Below are 21,561 nucleotides of genomic sequence, written 5' to 3'. Positions count from 1 at the left end.
TCAGCAGGTTTTGTTTGAATTATAAGGTGATTTTAATACTGTGTTTGTATTGTGTTCTAAAATGCTTCTATTGTTGTTCTGCAGTGCCCCAAGTGTCCTGGCTGCAAAGTGCTGTGAGTACAACTGGATTATGACTTTGTTTAGGTAAAAGCTGGAAAATAGGTTTACTGGTATTGCCAAATGCATTGGAGCAAGCTCTGAATATATGTATAAATACATATGCCAGAGTTCACATAAGTAATCAGCAGGTAGATGCACACCCATACATACACCAAAAAATTGTATTCCTGCACTTGAACCTGCAGCAGACATCAAGGAAACTTGCTCAAAAGATCACCACAAATTTCTCTGCTTTTCAGGATTTGAGGTTTAGTTTGAATGCAAATCTGAGCTCATTCATTGCATCTCCTGATTTCTATAAAAGCTTCTCTCGCTTTTGTGTGGCTGCCTCAAACCAAGAAAATATTTCTCATTTCTGGCTTGCATAGCCTGTACCCACAACAACAGGCATGTGGAAAATCTTGTTAAACCAAGCGAGCTTTCTGTCCTTGTGAGAGAAAGTCTGGGGAGAAACGCTCATTAGCTTCTGGCAGCAATAATTCAGGAGGCAAACCAAATCATGTTGTGAGGCACCTTGGGCTCTCTCTCATTTACTTTCTTCCTCCTGAATATCTATCGCCGTGAGGCAAGAAAAGCAAATAACAGCCAAGCCACAGTGGGCCGTGTATTTGGATGCACAAGGAAAGACACCGATCCAGGTTGGACGAACAGGCAGACTCGCTGGAGAGAATAGAAGACTCCTTTACTACACCGGTGGTTGCTCACGTAACTACGATGGTGCTGGCACAGCAGAAGGAGGGTGCCTGAAGCCTTTGCACAAGCAGATGATGGTAGAAGCTTATTAGCTCGGTGGGGCAGTGGAAGAGGGGTAAGTGCGGAGGGAAGAAAGCCAGATTTTAATTCGACTTCATTTCTTTGCTTCTGGCCCATGGCTTTTCAGATAGATTTATTTTTTTTTTAAGGTATACAGCTTTTGGCCTGTTTTCTCAGGAATCCTTGAGTTGTTTCTCTCTCCAGTGTTTTGATTGGATTTGACTAGGAACAAAAGCACGGAGTTGAGGTGATCAATAGCAAAAGGAGCTCAGTTTATCTTAGGTTGCAAGGCCTTGCTCTTTGCTTTTATTTTGTCCTGTCTTGATTATTGTTATATATGGCTGTGCCTGCAGAAATTCAATAGGAATTAAAGGTCCCTTCCAAGGAGCTCACTGTTGTCCTTTACTGAATTTTCTTGGACCCTAGGCAGCAGAAAAAGAGAAAAATCTTGTGCTATCCCCTTGTTCCTTATCTCTAGTGTAAAATGCCAGCCTGACTGAGCAGAGACCACAACTGTTTTGCAACAGTACAGCCCTGGCTGCTGACATTTACACTGCAATATCACCTAAAATTGGTTTTTGAGGGCCCAAATGATGTGATAACATGACAGAGGCAGCACTGCCGCTCTGCCTGTCCTAGCCCTCCACTGTTCTGCCGTTGGTAGAGCTGCAGAAGTTGCAGCAGTGAAGGATGTTTTTAACAAACTAAAGATCAGTGAAGCCCTATGAATATATTGGTCTATATGGACTCCTACTTACAAAAGACAGAGTTTTTGTTTAGATTTGCAGACTGGATTAGTTGGAAGCAACAATGTGCCTTAAGCTCCCTCTAGTTAGGAGAGGCTCACAAGCTTGTTCTCCTTAAAAGCTAAGTTTATCGTTAGCTGCCTCAGCAAGGCAAGTCTCAATGAAATTTCAAGCTATTAACTCTTAAAACACAAATTTACCTATTGACCACTTCTATAAAGAGGAACCAAGGGAACAGTCACACTGCACTGGTTCAAGAGCCCATTCAGCCCGGCAGTCTGCCTGAGTGGCAGTGGTGGATGCTTCAGCGTAAATCACCTCCCTCGACCTGCGGGTCGCGCTTCTTTTGATGCAGCCCAGGATATGGTTGGCTTTCTGGGATGGAAATGCACATTGTCGGGCCATGTTGGGCTTCTTTTCCACTGACACACACAAGTCTTTCTCCTCAGGGCTGCTGTCAATAATCTAGGTTTTGTTTCTAAGACTGAACCTTCCAGCGAAAGTTCCAGAATAAGAAAGTTTTTCAGGGATGTGTAAAGGTGTGACAGCAAGAGAAAACAGGAGCATTGTTCATATCAGGCAGTGTAGGAAGGATGGCTACTGTTGTACTACAAAATGACTGTCCCTGGCCCCTTATTTTCCTCTGCCTCAGTAAATTAGCTCTTCCAAGCCTCTAGATCCAGGAGATTTCCAGTCCCATCTCTATGAGTGGTTGATCTCCTTAGCTGGTGCTGATAGGATATACATTTACCTTCATGATAATTAGAAAAAAACATGTGGGTAGAGAAAGACCTGAGGGTTTATTTCTAAGGTGGAGGAGCAGAAGAAGTTTGAAGGTAGCCTGCCAGTACTGAAACATTCCTGCAGATCCAAGCAGGAAATCGCAAACATCCCTGTTTGTACTGGTGTTCGTGGCACATGACCCTGAACCTTTTCCCATTGGCCAGTGAGCCAGCTGTTTTCACCAAGACCTGATGATAAATAAGCCAGAAAAGCAGAGCAAAGACTGGGTGATGGACAGTAAATATGAAGATTTCATTCTTCGCCTTTTACATCTTGACTGAAGGTCTTTTGCTTACAAAGTAATTAAATTGAACTGGAAGAACTGTTAAGTATCTTGTTTGTTATATGTAGAAAATAAAGTCCTATGGTTAGTGTCTCCTCACAAGAACCTGATCACCCCCATCTTCTGGGCCTCTTTGCTAAGCATCTTCTTCATTCCCTCACATCTGCAATACTCTGTGTCCTGCCTTAGTTGTTACAGTCATTCCCCATTTGCAGGACCCAGCTCTGCTCAGCAGTGCTTGGACATGTAAGTCCAGCTCCTCCCCTTGTTTTTGTAAACCTGCCCCCACAGCTGGATTTTCCTAGCTGGCATCTGGCAGACCGCTGTTCTTGTCTGGGACCCTTCACCCCACAACAGCGAATTTTTTTCAGTCCCTCATTAAACAGTGTGTCCAGCTTACCTAGCTGGTTAATCATGGAGCTTGTGCCTCTGCTCTTTTTGTGGCCTTGCTTTAGTCACACTTGGCCACACAATGAGACCTCCCAGGGCTGGGCAGTGTGGTCGATTGCTCAGCAGCACTCCACTTGGGGAGGTAAAAAGGGATGAGGGCTGGCTCTCAGGGAGAGCTCTTGTCCAGGGTCTGGCTGCTGAAACGGCTTCAGCTTTCGGATGTCAGCAGTGGTAGAGGTTAAGTGAATCAGCATCCTGAATTTTTCACCATAAAAGCCCTAGAGGCAGCAGCCCAGATCCAATCCAAATTATAATTTTCTTTCATAATTTATTTCCTTTGCACATTTTAAGCTCGTTACCCTCACTGGAAGTCTCTCTGGAGCGACATCTCTCTTTATCTTTAAACACCACCTCTATCCGTGGCATACAAGCACCTCTCCAAACATCCTTTTGTAGCTCAACACCTGTAGGCTGGAGCTGAGGATTCATCAGCAAATAGATAGTAGAGCTAAAAATGACCCCAAGGAAGATCTGAACTATATCTTTCAAAGCTTTCAGATCATGGTGATTTAATTAGCTAACAGATACCTAAGTACTCTGGGCCCTTGGAATATCATCCTGCAACTAACTGCTTTCCTGGGCCAAGAGTCTTACAAAAGCAGAAACTCGGGAGATTGTCATCTCTTACCTCTCTTGAAAACATTGCCATCGGTTTTGAATGTGACATTTGGTAATGTAGCAACAGTACAGCATAAAATAAAAAGTAGAAAGAAAAAGAGAAAAAAAACCCTTTCAGAATCCAGAAAGGAATAGCTCCTGCCATTTCCCTTTTGTATCCACTGCGGAGGCATTTGAAAGGAGCAGGAGATAAGTAGCCTCATGACTACTACAGATTAACAGGCTCCGAGGTACTGAATGCAGATTGCTGCTACTGGGACTATAATGGCTATTCAAATTGACGTTTATACATACATTTATGTGGTGGCACTGCAAAGAGCAGGGTGTATAGAAGGCTACAGACCATAAATGCTGAGGCCATGCAAAATATGACAAGGAGCAAAACCCCTGTCACTGGGAAGCAGCAGGGCATTGACCAGTTCCTGTCATGTAGGAGACCCTCTCTGACTTCAGATTATGGATCTTCCTCAGAGACAAAGGATACACTGAAGCTTGAAACGTTCCTGCCAGAGACTTTCTACAGGCGAGGGAACACAAGCCCCTGGCCTGCGATGCTGAGTGACAAACTGCCACGAGGTGTTCTGCTGCTCTGCCAGGCTCTCCGAGGCAGATCATAGGCACTGAGGGACTTCTGCCAGAGAAGCTAGGGAATCTCTGGAGGACAAAGGTAAAATGGAGGTTTGGGGTTCTCTTGCAGCCTTTGGTTTTGCTTATGGTTTGTTTCGCAGAGCTCATCGAACAGGGATGGGGCTTCATGCAAGAGGTGCTATGGCTTGTCACTGTTGCAGAGGCATGTTGTGCAGTTCTCCTTGACACATGGGCTACAATGTGCCATGTCGTTGTTTTCCAAGATGCGTATCAGAAAGTGCAGGCAGGGGTTGCTCAAGGCTGGTTAAAGCAAGAATGACTTTTGCTTTCCTTGCTTTAGCACTAGAATATGAGAGGCTCAAAATCAGCTGCATTGAGGTTGCACCAGGATGATGACGCTGTTAATTCTCATCCACAACCTGTAATGCAAATCATGAAGTATTCTGCAGGTGAGCGAATTCAGCTTTCCTGATCTCGTGAGTTGCAAGGTTAGTAGTACTGTTGCTGCACTATGGCTGGGGAAATGGATGTACTGAGAAGAACAGTGCTTTTTCCAGCGTCAGCTAAAAGACCAAGGACAGACCTGAGAAAACAGCAGATATCCTTTCTACAAGTCTCTTGGTCTAACCCCTACACATGCAATTTCTTGATAAAGACACGAGTCAGTTCTTTTTGATGTCTTTATAATGTACAACATCTACACCACAGCCCCTGAACACTTCCCAAGCATTTGCAGTATTATCCTTCCGGCATCCCTATAAAGGAAATTCTAGAGCGTCTCTTCCACACCTAAGGAATAGCAATGCAGGGGGTCTAAAGTATGTCTCATGTCTTTGGTTTGAAGAAATCCAAGATTATATAGAAAGCTGAACTGGTAATAAGTAATGGTGGCATAAAGTTCAGAAGGAAGCACTGCAATAACCTGTTTTTTGACATTTAGTTGCAGAAACCTTAATACTTAATCTGCCGGGGGGGGGGGGGGGGGGGGGGAGCAAATTCATGTTTGCACTTCTCTGGAGAGTAGAATTTGCACGTAGTTGTTAGATCTCAATTATATGCACACATTTCTCAGCTGCTGCTGTTAGTCAGCAGAAAGGTGGGATCTTGATTTTCATCTCTTACTTGCTTTTGATTAACTGATCCCCAAGCAAAAGAGGGACTAAACCCCACATCTGCAGGATCCAAAGGATATCTCTGGACAGATCTGTTCCTCCCCCTCCCTCCCATCCTGCAGCTTTCCATCCTTTAAGTGCAGGGAGGTTTCAGAACAAAGGCAAACAGTTCCAACTTGTGTGATGGTTTTGTGTTATACTTACCCATCAGAAAAATGTGTGGTCTACATCGCATGGGGTGCTCAGTGCTGTAATAGTAGTGGGTGTAGGTCATGACTGAGCAGCATTGGCAGAGATGTGTGTGGGTGGCACTGGAATAAACAATGTGACCGGGAGGTCAGAAACGAAGAAGCCGGCAGATTCTGGTGTGTGACAGCTTTTGATACCAAATACCTTCATCAAAGAGGTACGTTCTAACTCCATCGAAGCCATCAGCACTTAGCGCAAATTCATTGTGTCAGAGGAGCCACAGTTTCTTCTAGAATGGCTAAAATTCAATATCAAACAATTAAAGGTTAAAAATAACTTCACAGCTGTGTCTATTTGTCTCTCTAAGTAAATGTTTACTTTCTTTGTTCCCATGTTAGTAGCACTGGCCAAGTCAGCGCTCAGATTCAGCAGAACTGAATGAGTTATTGCTTTAGCCCCCAGGATCACACAGAGCACATGGACATGATGCAAGACACATATAACTTATTTTTACTGGAGGGAGAATGTGGAAATGATCCACAGGTCTACAAATGGAAGGAGCCGGTCCCATAACAGTTAAGGCCACCAGGCTGTCTTATTAAGGTCAGATCTAGTGTGTCATGTTGAATGTAATTATTCCACTGCTTATAATTTCAGTACATTTGATTCTGAATATAAAATGAGGCAATTTTCTTCCTGGGGATAAGAGAAATGTGTGCCTTTGGAGAGCATGAGAGACAATCATTCTCAGACTGGCCAGCTTTATTTCTTCCTGATGAGGCACTGACTCCCCAGGGAATAAGCTGAAAACAGTATTTTCAACAGAGAGGGCAAAATACAATAAAGAAAGTTTTTCTTCTGCTCTCAGGGGTGTTGTGCTTGGATGGTGGCCTGTTGCTAAGTGGCCCCATGGGAACGATTCCCAAAAGGATCATAGTTCTGTGTCCAGGGATTTTATTCCCTTTAGACCTCTTTCATCTCTTCATTCAAATCCTAATGCTGAGATTGACCCTGTAAGCTATTAGTTGCCCTCAACTACCATTCTTTCTGTTTTAAAAGCAAGGCTGATAGGAACATTAAAAAAAAAAGAAAAAGAAGAAACCTCTCCAGACCTGGCAAATTCTGCCATTAGGTAAGCGCAAAATACTCTTCTTCTTTTTTCCTCTCTTTTCTTTGTGAAGTGAATGAGATTGGATTCTTTGTTGCCTTGCACTTTACACTGAAATGTATGGTTGTGCCAAACACTTCTAACATGCTGCCAAATCCGAAGAGTAGCATTTTGTATGTTCTTTGTCCAGGCATGAATGCCTGTGCAAGGTGCAAAGCAAGACTAGCTCAGATGCTACAATAATCCAAATCACAGAATGTTACTAGAAAATGCTAAAACATGGTAGCACATTTCCTTAGTTCTTCTGCCTGTTTGTCTGAAAACAGGATCGCTGAGACAGAGCACAATCCTCGCCCTACAAACCTGACATAAATTTAGAAAGCTACTAGTTATAAAACACCACTTCCCATGGCCTTGTTCATTTGCAACTAAAATTTAATTTTTCTGAGCCTGTATAGGAATGGTAACATTGCCGGTTTGTACCCTCAATTATTTTCAGATATCCTATGATCAGCTTTAACTGCAGCACAGAAGGAATGGCAAAGGATTCTGTATACATTTACAATTAAAACACCTGCTACCTCAGATCCATTTCATACCTCAAACAGAATGCAAGATGTTCTATTTTACAGTGATCCTGTACATTTGGGGTGGTTTCCAAATGGTTTATAGTCCTGCAAAATATTCTGGGTAACGGTAGTGCCAACGGCAGCGTGCCCTCCCTTATGGATTGCTTTGTTATAGCAGCGTAGGGGCTGGGGCTCAGGTTATTAAGAAGAGAGATATCTGGGGGGCACGGGAGGAGGCAGCAGTTGTGGAAGAACCCCTGAACTGTGTGTCTCCTGCTTCTGTAAGGGAGGTTGCCCCCTCTGGTGTCCTCAGAAGGACGTGTATATGCTGTCTGCCCATCCAAACCTGGAGGTCTTGATGGCACAGGTTCTTGAATTGTTTGGTGTTGTGGGCTATTATCCTTAGGAAAAAAGTGTGATCTATGTGAACGCAGCATTTAGGAAGAAGGATCTTACCTGTAAAAAGGCATGGCTGGGGCTAAGAGTTCCCAGCATTTTTTTTTGGATGAACCCTGGCCAGCTGTGGCTACCCCAAGCAGTGCTGGACATGACTGTTAGGGAGGTTGCACATTGGTGTTTCTAATTCTCCTTTCATCTCCTCACAGCAGAGACAGACACCCCTTCTGGGAGATGGAGAAATAAAAGGAGTTATATTCTGCTCCTTCCTGAAAAACAAAATCTTTATAATTGAGTTTGTTCACACAACAGCAAAGGCTGAATCTGACACCTGCTTCTTAGGTTCCTGACCTGAAAGAGCCCCCCATCTTTAGCTCTAAGGTCCTGTGCTAACTTCAGGGCTGCTTCTTCACCTGATCAAATGCGGAGACAGGTTCTATCTTGGCACTGAGAAATGGAGAGGCTGGAGTGAGGCAGCTTGGAGATGAAACTCAGGGTATAGAGAAAGTCCCTTAGCAAAAATAGTGGTGTTGAATTGCTGCTAAACACATGAATAAGTAGTGATGGGATTCACTGAGAGCATCAGTATCTACCACAGGAGCTTGCTGTGCTTGGCTCAGTCTACAGCCTCCCCAGAGATCAGCTGGCATTTAATTTTGATCACTGCAGAAAAGGGAGGCTGAGCTTGCAACAGTGACTGACTTAGCTGATGTGTGTAAAAATGTTATTAAAATGGGAAAATGTCTCTCCAAGTGGATTTTGCTCTGCCATTTAAAAATCCCATGTAAATGATGCACAAAGGATTTGGAGGGGGGGAACTATCAGAGATAATGATAATAAAGTATTAATATGAACTAGTCAAGTTTCACTCAGAGGGATTAAGATTCAGTCATGTCTCATTTAGGAGCCTAGTATTAAGCCGTCCTTCAGATATGACAAGGTTTTTGTTTTCCCTGAGTTGTTTCCAAATGAGAAGGGAAATCTTGATTAATTTAAATTTTTGCCTGTTGTCAGTCCTGCCTCCATGGGTTTGGAAGTCCAACCTGATGCCATAACCTACAGCTGCAGCCATGGATGTAGGTTTATCATTGACAAGGGAGCAATAATTACCAAAAAGAGGTGCTGAGCATGGGAAAGGTTGCCTGTGGAAGGGAATAAGAGGAGTGGGGAACATGCCACCCCATTCTCTGGGAGTCATAAATGCTGCCATAGAAGGGGAATTCAAAATGGTAGATTGTTTTACCCTCAGGAAAACAGAAGTTTCTTTTTTTCCTAGCACTCACTGCTAGAAAATCATAGCTATGTGTGGAAAATACTAACTCAGCATCCCTCTAGCTGCCTCTGTGCAGAGCAGCTATCAAATTGAATGTCTGTGTCTCAAAAATGTGGCTCCTACCCCTTCTTTTGCAATTGTGTCCCTTGGCTTGGCAGATCCCATTATTACCAGCTCTTTTTTTCATGATACCTCACATTAGATATCCTCTGTAAGATTTTCGTAGTTTATTTTTACAGCCCATCTAAGCAGCTGAATCAGGGAACTCGCCTGTAATGCAGTTAAAATGTATGGCATGCCCGAGTCCTCACTATGTCACAGCTGGATTCACTGCCTTATTCAGCTTAGCACAATACAGACATGTTGTTATATTTAGACACCATTTACACTGGCCTTTTTCCACTCTGCTATGTATGATCTTCAATTATGTGCAGGAAGTTATTTTGTCCTCCTTTGATGTCACTTAACAAAATTCAACATCAGCAGAGCTGCAGCCACTTGCTGCAATATCTGCATTGTTGCCATTATCCCAAATACGAGATTTACTGCTTCAGCAGGATGGGACCTGAACATCCTTCTGTACAAAGAAATGTAACATCTAAAACATCAAGATATCTGCAGTCATTAACACTGTAGCAGTATCAACCATTTAAGGGATCTCTTTAATCAACTTGCTATCAATATTTGTGGTTTTAAATGCATTTGCTAGGATTGTCCTTGCTTAGAATGTCTCTTCAGCTTATCCAAAACATCTATCTGCAATTCCTCCCACGTTAAGAGATGTAAGGTCAAACTGCTGCTCTCCCCACAAGCGTACCCTTCATGTCGACACACATGTCCCTTGCTGTGACGTTTGCAAGCCCTTCCTCGTTATGGGACTTGGTTGTTATCCCTGCCACATTCTCCAAAGGGGAGCTGGAGGCCAGACTTCTCAGGAGCGCACATGCGCACAGACATTTTGTAAAAAGGAAGAATTTCCTTGCTTGCAGTTTACTGGGAATATTAACTGGTGTGTGATTTTTTTTTTTCAGACAGTGGATTTTGAATCTTTAATAGAATCCGCTTTTGAAAACCAGTATAAGCAATTAACGAAGGGCAGCAGTTAGGGACAGAGAAGTATATTAACTCCTCTAGAAATTGAGACAAAACCAGCACAATTTCAGCTACTGAATATTTGCAACAAACAGTTTGCGAATGAACTGTAGATCGTTTGAATTAATTAACAGCTTTCCAGATACAATTTCAAATGATGAATTAATTTCAGAAAAAATCTCAAACCTGTGAACAGCCACTTCGTACAAAGTAAATAGACTGTAAGATAAACTTCATTCAGTAAGTTATTTATATTAAATAATTCGCTCAACTCCACTGAGTTTTAGCTGTTCACCCTTTTGATTCCAGCCCCATGCATACACACACACATACTCTCAAGCTTATTCACTTGCTCTGGATGATTTAGCTCTTGCAACATCTTGTCATTAGCCATGATCATTAGTGCCATGATCGTTTTGTTGTTGCGGTTCTTCCTCTCTCACCTTTCCTGGCTCTGCTTGTGCACTATGGTGATTCCTCTCTGTCTTGTAGAATTAATTTTAAGCATGGAGACTTACGTGCTTCAGTCTTTAGATGGCACCAAAACTGAATGCACTAATTAGGGAAGCTTTATGGTTTCTATTATTTTCCAGTCATAGATCGGCCTGTTTTTCTGAGCTTGTGAAGGTTTATGAGTTCTGATTTGGTTCTACATATATGCTGTCTGCAACGCTAGATCTTATGTTGATTAAAGGGCACCACCTAAATAGAAACAATTGCACTAGCAGCTTTGAAGTGCTCTGTATGTTGGTAAAAACTGTACTGAATTGAACTGCAAGAGTTTGACAACAAAACATAATTAGGCTCTTGAAATATGAAATTAAATGGTGAGCTTGTCTGATGTTGGTACTGGTCCTTTCAATTCCTTCTTATTCAAGTGCATGAAGCAGTCAAATATTTTCTTTTCATATCAGGGCATTATTACCTTTAAGGAGTTTGTGTTCCGACTTCAAGCTGTCTAGGTGGTATTGACTGAAACAAAGCAATGCAAGCAATTACATTTCTAAAGAACCAGAGCAAAATGATATGAAATTAAAATAGATGGAGACATGATATGCTCCCCAAGGGCAGTAACACTGGTACTTGACGGTCAGAGATGTACAAAAGACAAAACTAGGAGTTATTTACTACGTAAATCCTTACAGACAGACTTCTGGTAATGAGCTGTGGTGGAGAAGGGTCTGAAATAGTTGCTTTCTTTCAGTGCTAGTGCTGGGGTGGTCCACACAAAGTGCTCCCTTCCTGGTCCTCAACCCTTCCCATATCCCACTGCCTCTCCCTAAACTGCTTGTTTCTTTAACAGCAGTTGTTAAAGCACAGTCAGAAAACCAGAGTCCTGGAAAGCTGAATGACTTTAAGAAAAACTCTTCAGGTTCTTTTTTCTGGAACTGAAATTGAATTACATACATTATCCTTTATTTATATTGCACTTCCAAGCAGAGCACTTTTGTGGCTAACGAGCAAGTGACCTAGAAGATTTGAATATTAACAATTGTGACCTTTACTGCTAAAAACTGAAATCTTAGGCTTGGTTGGTTCTAGAATTACTCAAACAAAGAAGGACCCCAGTGTGTGCAAGCATGTTGTACTGTCTTCACTGTCTGGATCAACTTACTGTTTCAGCTGTCTTAGCGTGTGAAAATCACATTCATTTTTTAAAATATTCTAAATACACATTTAATAACAACCACCATGTAGAACACAGAGGCAACCCAATCAGTCTGCTATAGTATTGGCCTGAGCCAGCCACTAAAATTTTATTTCATTAGAGAAGCAGCAAGCTTTTTATTATCTCAGGCATTAGTATATTGACAAATAAACTACATGTGTATCGCAGCTTCTTAGAAACACCTCAGTTTTCCCTGGGCATTCAAAGGTCTGCGTGCCCCTCTCCTTTCCTTCACCGGGAAAGGGCCAGGGGACCACCATCTCTTCAAGGCCAATTTTGTTACAGACCTTTCTCTCACTGCACTGTTCACCAAATGGCTGTACAGGCTGACCTACGCTTCCCTAGGAACCAGCATCCTTGATGTGTTTTACAGTTGAACAATGGCTTGAAACACCAATTCACCAGCTCCTCTTGGCGATGTTAGAGTTCTTTTGGGTAGATGCTGAATCCCAAACAAATCCTGGCCACAGCCAGCCTTGCTTTCCATGTTTTGCCTTGGAAGGATAGCTCAAACAGACACCAGCCATAAGGCCCTTGGCTAGGTTCCTGGTTTACCCTGCAAGGTGAGCGGTCAAGTGCTGCAACAAGCCTCCAGAGAGGCTGTGGCATCACCATCCCTGGAGATTTTCACAACTTCTGGGCAAGGCCTTCAGCAACCTGATCTACTTTGAAGTTGACTTTGAGCTTGTGCTTGGATTACATGGACTCCTGAAATCCCTTCCCATCTGAATTATTCTAGATCTTAGAACTCCTTTGCATTGATTGTTTTGACTAATCAGCTCCTTTCATTTCTTCTGTCTGGTCTCCCTTAAAAAAAGTACCCCCTTAAATATTATCTTCTCTGTCTTGAAAAAAAAGATAGGATCCACAGAAAAACACAGATGACCCAGGTGGAAATTTTAGTGGTACCATTACATCAGAGGAGGGCTTTAATTAGCAGGCCTGAAGTAAAGATAATCAATTCTGCCTGTATCTGTTACAGACACATGAGAGGGATGCTAAACAGGTGGAGATCGCCGTTTGTTAAAGCGAAAGCTGTCTTCTTTAACCTTGCAAAGATGTCTGTTCTGACACTTCCCTTCTTGAGCAGCTCAGCAGGGCAATAACTGTGAGGAGCAGGAAGAAAAGAAGGATTCAGAGAAGCAGAACTTGAGGAAGTCAGAAACTACTACACCTAAAATGTGTTTTTTAACTTCTGCCTTGCTGGTGAGCTCTTTCTCAGGAGCTGCATAGATTTACCTTGGCCTGTAAGGAAGAATTGCATTCCTGTTGGATTCACCCAGGAAAAAAGGCACTGTGCCTTGGTCTCCATGAGGAAAGATTGGGCAGAGAAGCAAGGGGGCAGGGCTGCAGATCTACTTCTCATTGGAAAGATGATGATTCCTTTCCAGGGATGCAATGCGGTTGCAGGGGCTGCGCAATGTGACTCTGGATCTGTGTCGCCTAAGAGAAAAAGCTCCCACCAGAGATCAGAGTGCTGTGGCATGGGACTTCACCTGTCCTCACTGTCACTGGCTCCCTGGGAATAGCCTGTCCTCTTTGCAACAGACGTGAAAAAGAGACTTTGGCCAAGCTGAGTGCTCCCATGTTCACAGATGCTCATGGCAGAGGAAGCAGCCTGAAGGACGAGCAGTAATTCCCATACCTGGTTTAGGAAATCAAAACTGGAACCAACAGGGAAAACATGATTAGGGACAATGTAGTAATATTTCCACCTTATATGACCTTGGATTATCAGGTATTTATGACCCTCTGTTTTTTAAATACTCCTTGCTGCTGGATCTCTTGGAGAGTGGGAGAAGTCTCAAAGAAAAAAAAAATCACAATGCAATAAGAAGAAAATGAAAGGCAAAACTGCAAAGAGAAGGGACCCAACTTTCATAAGTGTCTAAGGGACTTCGGGGATCAAATCCCTTGTAAATTTAAGTCATTTGAGACACTTCTGGTAATTTACCCAATTTACCAGGCAGAAACAAGTTATAAAAAGCTTGGCACTGGTTATGCTGGAGGCAAAACAACCTTTACTCACAAGGTCTCTTGCTAGACTGTACATTCTAAACAGGGTGGTGGATCCCCAGGGAATTTCCCCTTGAACACATCCTTTCTTAGCAGTCAGAGAGCAACTAATGTGTGAGAGTGCCTGGAAGGAGTAACTAGTCACCGTTTCTGAGTGACAGCACGTAAATTGTACAGTCTCCAGTAGAAAGGCTGCCTGCTGGTATTTCAGTTGTCTGATTGGGATTCTTTCCCCTGTAGTCTGGCCTCTCCTTGTCTGTTTGTTTTGTTATAGTTTGTACAGAGATCATCAGATCCAAGTACATTTGACATATGGAGATAACAGTCAGGAAAGGAAACAACATATGGCAGACAATTCATATCCATCAAGATCTGTCATAAAACCATTTTTAGCAATAGAAAAAGAAGAGTAGAAAAAGACAGCAGGTTTGAATTTAAAATAAGCATACTACTTTAGCAAACAGGAGGGCCTAGGGCTTGCTTTGCCTGGAGACCACTGGTTTACCGAAGCCAATGTCTGTTGGTACCCAGAGCCTCAGCAGTGGGTTAAAGTCCTCTGCAGTGCATTGGCCAATTAGTTTTTGACCACCATGATTGATTAATTACAAGTATCAAAGCTTTCTGTCTTGGTTTCAGCTGGAATACAATTAATATTTTTCTTAGTAGCTGCTGCAGCACTGTGTTTTGGATTTGGTGTAAGAACAATGTTGATAACACACTGTTTGTAGGTTTTGCTAGGTGATGTTTATACTAAGTCAAGGACTTTTCAGTTTCTTGGGCCCTGCCAGCGAGAGGGCTGGAGGGGCACGGGAATTAGGGAGAGGACATAGGCAGGACAGCTGACTCGAACTGGCCAAAGGGATATTCCATACCATGGAACATCACACTGACTATATATAAGCTGGGGGAAGAAGGAAGGAGGGGCACGTTTGGTGTTATGGCATTTGTCTTCCTGAGTCACCGTTACGTGTGATGGAGCCCAGCTTTCCTGGGGATGGCCGAACACCTGCCTGCGATGGGAGATGGTGAATGAATTCCTCGGTTTGCTTTGCTTGCATGCACGGCTTTTGCTTTACCTATTACATTGTCTTTATCTTAACCCCCAAGTTTTCTCACTTACACTGTTCTGACCCTCTCCCCTATCCTACCGGGGGGGCAGTGAGCGAGCGGCTGTGGGGGGTTGAGCTACCAGCTGGGGTTAAACCAGGACACCTTGGATGGAGCTCATCACACTGACTGTCTAGCCTGTTGAATCACTGCCTTGGGGTACTGCTGGGTTAACCCAGCTGTTCACCCCGGGGTTATAGGGAGGAGTGACAAAGGGCACACTGTGCTGTACAGGTGGGAAAAGGTGAGTGTGCCTGGAGACCCCAGAGTGTGACACAATGCCTTGCTGTCCTCATGTATCTTATTTGCCCTGTGGCCACATCACATAATTGACCGGACAGATGAGACAGTCCAGGTCCTTCCTAGCAGGGCACTAATATACCTGTTGGAAAGGTGGGCAGGACTGGCAGGACTGAATTCAGACTAAATTCAAGTACTTTACAAGGGTGCTTTGGAACTATAGCTCTGGGTCTCAGGAGTGTCCAAGGCTTCAGGCTGCCCCTTGGACTGACCACCTCAGATAAGGTGTGGATGTACACCAGACACATGGCATTTAATTTCTTTAATAAAAAAAAGAGCTAGTCCTTCAGTTTGACTGAACTGAACTTTTGGCTGGAAAGGAGTATTTTGAGGGGCTGTATCTAGTTCAGATATGGCTGTATTATTTGGCTATATTGGGAAGTTTTAAAGGAATGAGGATGCTTTCCAGGATAGAAAAATACTATGCATATCACTAAACTATGTAATTTATTTCTTAGCAATAAATGGGATGTCTACTGCAATCTGCAACCATTTTTCCCTGGGAGAGACCTGGCCTTTTACCAAAGAAAGTAGCATTTATTTTCGGTTGGTTCCTTTTTTTATAACTCTGTGGAAGAGTCCTGCAGGATTAAGAGGCCGTTTTAAGGATGAGGAAACCTCTGCGAGGGAGTGTTTACATTGCCCAGCCTAACAGAGGTCTCACAGGCTCAGGCACGGTATCCCAGATGTGCCAAGAGGAAGAAGCAGCCTCAAGCTTCTTCTCATGAAACCAAAAGCTGAAAACCAAAGGAGAAATAGCCACTGTGCAGAGATATGCTTTTCCTGGCATCTGGAATTCCAGAGATACGATGTTCTTTCACATAACTTTCAGTGTGGCTGAACCCCTTCCTCTTCTGCCAATTGTCTTCTCGTCTGTTATTTCCTCTGCTGCAGGAGCAGAGTAGTTGAGCTGTAATGATGGGGTTTGCTGGTACTACATCTTTGGAAGTAAAAAAGATAGCAAATCTTGTTGGAGGAAGAAATGAACATCTCTGGGATGGAAAAGGCATATTTGATCATCCGGAGCATCTCACTAGGGGTGGAATCAGTCAACCTCATCTATGGGTTAAACGTGCTGAGCTGAGCAGGGTTACGTGAAAGAGGAGCTTGGCCAAGTGCATCTCCCGCTCTTGTCTGTGTGAGCAGGAAGGATGAAACCTTTGTGTGGTTTAGCAGGGTGTCAAAGCCCAGCCATGCCCAGAGCCTTGCCACAGTGTCAGAATAAGGTGTTGTTGCTGAGTGTAGCAATCCTTTACAGGTGCCAACTCAGAGAGTTTAAAACGCAAAATGGCATTTCAATGTTTAAGAATAGCGAGTAATTTGATGGCTGTAATAGAAAAGCTTCCAATCCTTTAGCAATGTGTTCCAGAGCTGCATAACACTGCTGATAAAATTGCCTTTGGATTCCTTGTCTAATATTCCAACCTTTCTCTCTCTCAGCAAAACACAATAGCTTGCACTAAGCCTCCCTGGGAGGGCGGCTAACAGCACATTTACTAGACACTTCAAACATTTGATCATATTTCTCCTGAGTGTATTTAATATCTGTTAATGTCAGCAGCCCCAGCCTGATCAAAATACCTGCATTGCTTGGAAAAAATGTTTAATATAAAAGATGACACAGGTAAGCAATCACTTACTGATGTCTTTTGGAGAGGTGACTGCCTATGCTCCCCCTATCCTCTTTCTTCTGCCTCCCCCTCCCCAGCCCTGCTCTGTTACCACCCTGCTGCTGTGTGCTGCTCAGCATGCATTAGAGCGGTTATTCTGAGTATGCGGGAGATGCCAGGAATAGTTTCAGGTTTCCTGCCTCATCAGACAAAATTCAATCTGTAAAAAATTAATACACCCAGAAGGAACAGTTAAAAGCATCTCCAATCAATTAATGTTAAAATGGGGGCTAGGAGGGCGATTTGTTTAAGGAAACCTAATCCAGCTCAGAGCTCGAGAGGCTACTGAGACGAGAGTACAGTCAACAAGTCAAGCTATAGTGTTTCAAAGAAGGGTAGCGGACAAGGTATAGGTTGAAGCAATGAATGCATCACTCTCAGGTGCTCATTGCTTCAGGATCGGGAACCCCAAAGACATACCCTGGTTTGGGCAGTCCAAGGAGCCTCAGCAGAGCAAGCCTTCTTCCCAGGCTTCCCACAGGGCAGCAGATGGCACAAACCTAGCTGTTTGCACTGGTGTCATGGTTTAACCCCAGGCGGCAGCTGAGTACCACGCAGCCGCTCACTCATTCCCCCCACCCTACCAGAGGGATGAGAGGGAGATTTGGGAAACAGGTAAAGCTCATGGATTGAGATAAGAACAATTTAATAATTAAAATAAAATAATAATAATAATAATAACAACAACAACAGTTGTAATGAGGAGAGAGAGGGAAAGAGGAATAAAATCCAAGAGGAAAAAACCCCAAGTGATGCACAGTACAGTTGCTCACCACCCACTGAGCGATGCCCAGCCAGTCCCCCAGCAGCGATCTCCAGGCCCTGGCCAACTCCCCCAGCTGACAGACACTCACCGTGGTGTTCCATGGTATGGAATATCCCATTGGCTAGTTCGGGTCAGCCATCCTGGCTGTGTTGCCTCCCAGTTTCTCGTGCCTCTCCAGCTTTTTCACTGGCAGGTCCTATATAACTGAAAAGTCCTTGACTTGGTATAAGCATTACTTAGTAGCAACTGAAAAAAAGAGTGTGTTCTCAGCATTATTCTCATACTAAATCCAAAACACAGCATTGTACTAGCTACTGAGAAGAAAATTAACTCTATCCCAGCTGAAACAAGGACATGTGGCTGTTTGCATCTTCTGTCTTTTCTCCCAGTTGCAGCTGGTGTGAGAAAAGAAGGATGCAGCCAACAGCCTTGAGGGATCTGCGTACTTACAACGGCTCCATGTCTACGGCACTGCTCAGTCCAGCCGTTCAGAAGTCAAGTTGGTACACCATGCTTATGAGTTTGCCTTTAAAAATCTTCAGCCAAAGAGGGTTAGGGGTTTGTTTTCTTTTTTTCTTGGTATCTGAAACTAGTTGCTATTCAACATTATCTTCACAATCATAAGTTAGTCCTCAATTTTATTTGTGATGGAAGCCAAGACTCTCATATTATCTCTTGACTTCAGGGCCTGGAGCTTCAACCTGCAGTTTGAAAGGCATGTGAATGAGTTTCAGGTACTGGCAACAAAGATCCTCATGGTGAAATAAAACAAAATTCTCAGTAATTTACACACAGGAGGGCTCAATCTGCAACTCCTGACTGTCTCTTGTCTGGAGTGCCAGTCCTCATAAAGGTGAGTTCTATTTTTTTCCCCTCAAAAGACGTCTGATTGTTTCCAAAGTGTAAAAAACTTCCAAATCATGTCTGAAGCTGCATTTGAATGAAACCTTTTCAAGCATGTTTTCTTGCTACCTGGTATCTTAAAAATAAATAAATAAAAAAATAGGTATACAGCCAGCTGAAGCCTATTGTCGGTATTTTACCTCTGATTAATGTAGGTCACACTTGTCTTCCTTCCAGCTATTAAGTATTTAGATCCATTTATACTTTAATCCCTTGTCTTTTTCCTAGTTCTTTGTTGTTGTGTTACTTCCTCACAGTCAGAGAGCATTGAGATAAGTGGTAGAAAAATGGGGAGAGGGAGTTAAGGCAGTAATCCAGCTTTGAAATAAAAAATTGGCCTGAGGATAGTGCTTGAATCTAAAGAGCTTACTGAAGGCAGAAGGGGGAAAAAAAGAGTGGCAGGAGAAACTGAGGCAATAGGAGCTGAGCCAACATTAGTACTTACCTGGATGATGTACTTGAATGCAGTCCTTGTAAGAAAGGGTTAATGAAACTGCATTTCCCCACGTGTTGCCTGGGCCAGGGCTAAGCGTGAAGGAGACCAGCTGAAGACTATGATAGGGTTGCGAGGAGGTAGGTAAGAAAGTTCAGCTTGTGCTGGAGCTATGCTGCTTGGTGGGCTGTGGTGTTCAGGGAGGGCTCCATGTGGTCATGAGGAGGAATCAGAGGGACCCACAGCTGCTGAGATGGGAAGGGTTCATATTGTGCTTCCTACCCTCCCCTATATCCCTCTGTCTTGGTAGAGGAGCACTGCACCCCAGATATATGTTCACAGATCTTTGACTGTGAGTTTTAGTGTTTTCTGGGCTTGATCTTTTCTGAAAGGCGTATTTCCTTTGGTGGTGGAGAGGAAATTTTGTGGACACCAGCAACAACTCTGCTCACAGTAAGGAAGCACGTCTGCCTGTTAATTGTCTACCACTTTTTCTGTTTCTTCTTTATCTTAGACAGTAGCATCAACCTTCCCTCTGGTTAAAACAGAGGAAACTGTCTGGAAAGAGCTCAGGTAAAGCCAGTCAAGATATTCTTATATTCACTAAAAGAAGTTTATGCAGAAATACAATTATTGGTCTCCTGCATCAATAACTGGGAACACTGACTCGATAGTGCCCTAGGTTACACTTCCAGGTCTTTGCTGTTTGAAAGCCAAAATCAAATTCCCTATTAAATTTCGAAAATATTTAAGGAGACTTTTTGGACTCCATGTGTTCTGTGTCACAACTGGTGTAAACTGGCTTCTGCTGAAAAGAGAGCATCATTGTTTCATTTGCCCAGGTCTGGGCAAAAGGAATGATGTTTCATTAGTCAGGTACTGCAGACTGCATGGCTCAGCTGTGCCCTACACGAAGATACAATAACACACAGCATTGTGCAGCTTTAATTTTAATTCAAAATAAATATTTCCATAACCTACAAAATTCCACTAATACACTTATCTGGGAGAACACAAAGATTAAAGAAATCCTGCTAATTCCTTTATCTTTCTGATACAGGGCTGAAAACAAAGATATCCAAACCTTGAGCCATTTAGAAGAGGAAGAAGCCAAAATCTATGCCAGAGGTTTGACTGCTGGGTTTACTCATGGCTTCAGGTAAGCTTCTTTCCCTGGATTGTTTAGCATTTCAGCGGCCCTCTGAGTTCCTCAAGGAGAGCTGTGGATTACAATCATAAAACCTTGCATAGCTTGCAGCCAAGGCAGAGCAGAGGGAGCACAAACAAGCTAATCCAGGGTGCCTTCCCATCCAGCATCCTGCCTCTGACCCTGGCCAGCACCACATGCTTCCTTCAGAGGAAGATGTAAGAGCCTCACAGCAGGCAAATGCAGGATAATCAATCCTTTCAACCTTGTTCTCAAGCCCCATTAGGTCTCATCCTTATCCCTAAATAGTTGGATTAAGCTTTGAAGAATGGCATTTAATATACTCTAAAAATTGTTGTTGTCATTAACTCCCATGAGTCTGGAAACTAATATCATCCATAGACAAATACATTTTCATTTTGAATCATCCCGTGTCCTTGGTCTACTATAGCAACGAGTGCATAGGCTTAAACACCTGTTTGCAAAAAGTATTTATTTTTTTTTTTTTACCTGTGGTGATTTCCCTGTGATTTTTTTCACTGCATGTCTCTTCCTGAAATTATGAAGTAAGAAGTAGGGATAAAGTGACCATACCCTAAAGATTACACATTCCTTCATCACATTATTGTACAAAAGCTCTCAGGGGATCAATTCTTTCAGCAGCTTAAGCATTGGTTTAGCAGCCTGTTTCCAGCCCCCCCCCCCCCAAAAAAAAAAAAAAAAAAATAGAGAGGTTTTGTACCAATACAAACCCCAATCCCCACCTTAGTCCAAATTGTTGACCTTGGCTGACTTTTGTCCCAGCTTCCCCAGTCATGGCTAGGATGTGCAAGCTCTCGTAGGAGCGCTATTTTTGCAGACAATCTATCCCTTGGCAGCCGCTTTCCTGCCCGACTCCAGCTGGAGCAGTGGTTTTTGTCTCTCTCCCAACACTAACCCTAATGTTTTCACTTGCCCTTTCATCAGCACAGCCTTATCCAAGACCCTCAGGCACGCTGGAGGTGGAAGAGCTGTCAGCGCAGAATGCTTTTGCAGCCTCCCTATTCCTTTGGTGTCCCTTTTCCCCCTTGCTCTATCTGCAGATCTTATATTGTTGTAATTTTCAACTCTAACCCTAGCCATTAGCCCCTTCTTCTGCTCTTTCCCTAGGATGTCTTCTTAAAATCTTGCTTTAACAGGAATTTTTGTATTTTTTTCCTCCCTGTTGCACCTCATGACCCCATTTAACCAGTGCAGTATCTCCGAGGAACTTTTTAGAGCCTAGGAGGAGATGCTATGTGTAGGATTTCAGCTGGGTCTGCAGTGCTTATGTAGAATTGCTCAAACATTTTTAAGTGTTACATTCCAAATTAACTTTGGGTCTCTGCCGGCATTTGTGCACGTGTGGAATCTACATAAATATATCTACAGTGGTGCATTGGGCTACTTCATTTTGTCACCTTCATTATGTTTTTGTACCACCTACAGTGC

Source organism: Falco naumanni, chromosome 12 (genome assembly GCF_017639655.2).
Source record: "Falco naumanni isolate bFalNau1 chromosome 12, bFalNau1.pat, whole genome shotgun sequence".
In the NCBI taxonomy this organism is placed as follows: domain Eukaryota; kingdom Metazoa; phylum Chordata; class Aves; order Falconiformes; family Falconidae; genus Falco; species Falco naumanni.
This window is presented reverse-complemented; position numbering follows the sequence as displayed.